Source organism: Perissodus microlepis, chromosome 14 (assembly GCF_051167445.1).
Source record: "Perissodus microlepis isolate ML-2025 ecotype Zambia chromosome 14, ASM5116744v1, whole genome shotgun sequence".
Lineage (NCBI taxonomy): Eukaryota > Metazoa > Chordata > Actinopteri > Cichliformes > Cichlidae > Perissodus > Perissodus microlepis.
In genome coordinates, this window is record NC_140474.1 from 16611088 (window position 1) to 16616961 (window position 5874).

Below are 5874 nucleotides of genomic sequence, written 5' to 3' on the forward strand. Positions count from 1 at the left end.
CTGACATCTGTCATTTTTTGAGTTGATTTATTAAAGAAAACAATATTTTACTCATAAATGCACATTTATTATTGTCTAATTCTGTCTTCCAACAAACCGATGTAGTTCAAGGGCTTAAAATGAATCCATTAAAATACATAAGACTGGGGCCAGTTTTTTGCACCACCATCTTAAATACAGTAGCCAAGATGAATATTGCCAATCCATCTAACTACGATTTATATATGTGGCTATATACTGGTCACATATGGACAACAGAACTCACTGACATTTGCATACTATGGAGACAAATTTTAAGACTTGAATTAGGAGAAGTAAGAAAGCAGAATTAAGTTGAAGGCAATCTACTAGTAATTGGTGGAACCACAAAGAGGAACACAACATAGATTTTCCAAAGAAGGTTTGACTGTTGTACTAAATTTTGTATATATTTAAGTTTATTTGAACCACTTTCTAATACATTGAACTATAATCTTGAAGGCAGAGTGATCAAACGGTATTAAATGTCAAAATTATTCTATACATGAAAGATTAATTCGCCCAGTTCAACTGTGATCACTCTCTTGTCTTTGACCTGTTGTTCCCATGTACAATCTTTTATACAGAAAGTATATTATATATACAGTGGTTCCTCGTTTATCGCGGGGGTTAGGTTCTAAAAATAACACGTGATAGGTGGAATCCGCGAAGTAGCTAGCTTTATTTTTTTACAATTATTATAGATGTTTTAAGGCTGTATAACCCCTCACTACACACTTTATACACTTTTCTCAGACAGGCATGAACATTTTCACACTTTTCTCTCTTGTTTAAACTCTCTCAAAGTTCAAACCTTTGTATTAAAATAAGTCCAATATTATAGAATGAATCCAAACCCTGTTTTCAGTTCCAGAACATGGGAATAGTGCAGCTGTAAGAGAATTTAACACTAATGAATCAATGGTACGTAAGTGGAGGAAGCAAGAAGAATGATTTGCGCCTCACAATGCAGTGTGCCTTATGGTCTGAAAAATAGGTAACTTCCCCCTTCCTTTAGCATGTCCAGAAGTCCAACTTTTTGTGCGGTGGTTAGCATCTTCCTCTGCCTTTTGGGTGCTACTGCAGGTGCCTATGACGGTGGAAAACGGTTCATCGACATTGTTGTGTTTGTTGGGGAGAAAACTTATAAACATACAGTACAGCAGTTCAGAGTCACACTGCTAGCGATCAAAGATTTATGTAAATTTGACAAACTGAACACATTCTGTACTGTACAAGAGACATGGCACGAGATTGATTGACAATGGCCTACAGCCGATCAGGACACAGAAAATAATGCACCACTGTACTCTAATTCCAACTGATGCATTGAGAAAGTAGAAAGTATAGTCCCTTAAGACCCAGCTGAATGCTTAAGTCAGGGTCAGTATGAAAGTTATAAATATTTTCCAGAACATTCTTCTTTTAGCTGCCTCTTTTACAGTGTTGGGTAAGTTACTTTAAATTAGTAACTTAGTTACATTACTAGTTACTTCCATCAAAAGTAACTCAGTTACTTCAAGTTACTCGTTACTTTCAAAGTAACTAGTTACTAGGGAAAGTAACTTTGGTTTTACTCAGACTTCTCTTGTTAATGTGTTGCTAACTGGATACCCAGCAAGATTGCCAGTCTTCTAGCTTGCTTACTTGCCACAAGTGCACTGTGCCACCTACCAAAGGAAAAAATTATGTGCATATTTCCACGAGAGAAATCCCACGCCTGGACCGTCGTTGACCACCGCCATGATTCTAGCCTACGTTACAGCGTCATGTGCGCTTTTTACATCCAACACAAAAACTGCAGTCGTGGTGCTTTTGATTGTACTCAGAACTCAGAAATTCTGCCTTCCGAATAGGAAGATGTAGGCAACACCAGACTGCAGATGAGTTGCATACAGGGCTGGACTGGGACAAAAAATCAGCCCGGGCATTTTGACTAGAGACCGGCCCATCATTATAGCAAAAATCATAAAGCCTTTGAATGAAAACAAACACTGTTGTGACAGTGATGTACACTGTCTTGATGGTATATATGTATCAATCTATCAATCGTTTGTTGTAAGATTCAGATAATTATTTATTAAAAGCTAGACATTTTAAATGAGAATAAGAAAGTATTTCTTTGTGCCCTCCTTTCCCTGTTAATGCCCTACCTGCCCCCCTGGCAAAACTTTGCTAGACCCGCCCCTGCACAGTTACCAGCTGTCAGCTACATAGAAAAGGATCCTGGTGTTATTTATCTCTCAGAAACAGTTCATAACTTCCCTTCAACTCACTCATGTCACCTAAAAGGTAAACCTGTTTCTCCATCACCTGTTCAGCTCTGATGATTCAGTAAGGACATCTCCTGGTTTCATCTTCATGTTTCCCTCTCACCAGATATCCAAACCGATATCATGACCAGCAGCTTTACAGCTGTGGCTCCAGCAAACATCAGCTGATACTAGAAAGTAATATTAAATAAATTCTAACAACAGCTGATCAAACGTGCTGCTGTTGTTTAACGTGACATCCGGTGGTTTCCTCTTTCTGGCGCAAAGCGGACGATAAATAAACAAGAGGGAAAAGCCGATCAGCTGATCATTGATCAGTTTCATGATTAAAGTAGCAACAGGAGAGGGAGGGGAGAGAATGAGAGAAGAAGAGGCAGCTGTGCAGCAAAGACACAGAATAACTCCAGCTTTGTGTCTTTTTCATTGTAGCTGAAGTCCGGGACAAACTGTTCCTTTTCACCTAAATACGAAACGCGTAATAATTTCTCTGAATATGAGACGATTCCGTTTTTTAGGGAACGGTTGGCAACTCTAATAATTAACCGTATGAACAAAATAAAGTTCAACATCAGTAACATAGCACCACCCAGCTGTATAGAAACCCCGTCATGCTAGCTAGCACGCAGTACGAAAAAGTCAGCACAACGAAAATAAACTCCAACTAAACTTGGTTTATATCTGACCCAGATAGACTGCAGGTCATAACTTCTTACCTGAAGTTCAGTTCACCTGACACTCGGACGGGCGGCCGCTTCGGGTCTCTCCTCCTGCCTCCCCTTTCTCTCATCCACCTGCTGGCCTCCACCACTTGCAAATGTTACTGAATCTGTGGAAGCTCCGCGATAGCCACCACACGAAGTAACGAATAACGAGCCTATCTAAATCCCAGTAACGAGTAACGCGTTCCTGATTTTGGCATAATAACTAGTTACCGTGCTCGTTACCACAATAATAACGTAGTTACTGTAACGCGTTACTTAATAACGCGTTAGTCCCAACACTGCTCTTTTAGAAATCACCAAAGTAACTCATCTGCCTCGATCTCGCCCTATCCGTAGTATCCTCCTCTGTCCTCTGATTTCAAGATTTCAAACCACAGGAAAATCACTGGGTTATAAGAAGCAGAAAAGCATGCACACATAGGACAAGTATGCTATTACTATTCATTGCAGTTTAACCTGTCAAGGACAAAAACATGAAGTGCATAGCACTGTTGCCCTCATAGAGTTTGCATGTTCTTCACGTGTTTGCATGGGTGTTCTCCAGATACCCCTGCTTCCTCCCACAGACCGCAGACATGCAGTTAGTGGGGCTAGGTTAATTGATCATTCTAAATTGCCCATAGGTGTGAGGGTGAATGGTTGTCTGTTTCTCTGTGTTAGACCTGCAATAGACTGGTGATCTATCCAGGGTGTACTCCACCTCTCCTCCTATGCCCCATGACATAGGCTCCAGCCTCCCTGAAACCCTGAAAAGGACAAGTGGAAGAGGATGGATGGAGCGACAGCTACGTGAATTTTGTTTAAAACTGATCAAAGTGGAGGAAAAAAAAAGATTTTTTTAATGTTAACCAGACTCTAGACTTTGTTGAACGCTCCAAAAAATAACGCTTTAAATGAATTTAAAATAATCATGAAAAGGATTTCCACGTTAATAAATGGCTTTCTATTAGATGCAATAATTCTGTTCGACTAACATAATTTGCGTGGGTTGGATCAGCAGGATTAAATTAAGTTGGACTCAACTGCAGTAAATAAGTTGATTCATCATTAATTGATTAAGTTGGTCCAATTCAAGTACATTAAGTTGGAATAACAGAATTGCATGATGGTAAAATAAAGCAATTTAATCATGTAAATTTATTTAAATAATTATTTTGTGGTAGGTTATTTAATGTTACTAGTTATTTTGAGTATAGTAATCGGAGCACTTGTGGCAGTGACCTCTTAACTGGGTGAGTAGCTCCAGCAAATCCCAGGATCAACATCTTCTATCCAGAAGAGTGCAGTTCTAATGCAGGACGAGCAACGATACTGAGCTGCTAGAGGACCCAAGCTTGAAGGATATAGACCGCCCTCAGCGCAAGTGGGGAATCTATTTATTTATTAATTATTATAGTTTTAAACACCTTTGTAACAATTTCAAGCAAACTCTGTTCACTTTGTCATTATGAAGTATTGTGTGTCAAATTCTCAGGTGAAAAATTACTTACTACTTCAGTAACTACTGAAGTGCTGTGAATACTTTTTGGATGCACTGTAGAGTTTATTTTGTTTTTGTTTTTCAGCCTAACGATGGGCTCCCTAAGTTGCATTGACATCTTACTCTCTTATTGAAAGTTCACTTCTTGGTTTTCAATTTAAAATCCACTGTGGTAGAATATATTGGTTAGTTTATATTAGTTAATATATTCGTTTGTGGTTGGCTCATCTCCACTTTGAGTCTAGGGTCTATTTACGTCTGCATTTTGGCTTCTGGATTCTGTTAAATGAAAAGTGAAATGGCATAATGTGTTGTTGATCTGAGGCTGCTAATGCCCCTGTTATCTTTAGACAGACATAGCATACAAGAGCATTGTGCAACATGTGGGTATCACGTACAATTTACCAACATCTACTAGGACATCATGGTGACCTTTTAAGAATAATTAGTCTAATGAGAAAAACATCTGAGATATTTCTATTTTTAGTGAACCTTCCCACAATATCACTTGCCTGAGGAAAATCACAAGGAAGTTACAGAGAATGGGTGTTGTATAATGAGAAAAGGAATAGAAGCAGTTCCCTTCCATGATGCTGGTTCCTGTACTGGAAGCAATTCAAAAAAATTCTAATAGTTCAATTTAAGAGGTTGCCAAGTTAGTAGTGGAACTATATATTTGATTATTATTATATGTTTGTTTGAATATAGTGTAATTTTGTACAGGTTTGCAGATTTTCAGATAGAAATGTTAAAACAATTTCCACAGAAAGCATATATACCACTGTTTCATGATTACTGTGCAAAAAAAGAGAGGTGAGCAAAGTGTGGACAACTGATGCCCTGCTGTACCCCAGTCAGACAGAAATACATTGAACAAATGGTTATCTGCTAAGGATACCTACATTACTAAATCATTTTACAGAAAACCTTTTTAACAGTGGTGTTTATATGAGAGTACTTATTTAATTTCAAAACAATCTGGTCATTAACTTCAACAACTAACTTCAAAAACAAATAAAGGAAAGGAAATAGGAAGGACCGCCTTTACTGCTGAGCGGAGGCAAACACGTCAATTTCTGACACAAAGGTTGTTGTAGGAAATATTAAACTTTTTTTTTTTTTCGTTCCGTGGTCTGCCCTCCTGCCCTGTAATGTCTCCCTTGGACCTTCCCCCCTCTGGACCTCCTGGAATTGGACCATCTCCTCTCACGTGCTCAACCCCCGGTGGCCACTTTTACAGTCACCCTCTCCTGTGCTAAACCTCTATCTGCAAGTAAGCACACCCCACTGAAATACCTACTCACTTCTAGCCATTCTCTGAGGATCTTTGGCGTGCCCTAGTCAAAGTCCTGACCTAAATCTATTGAGATGCTGTGGCATG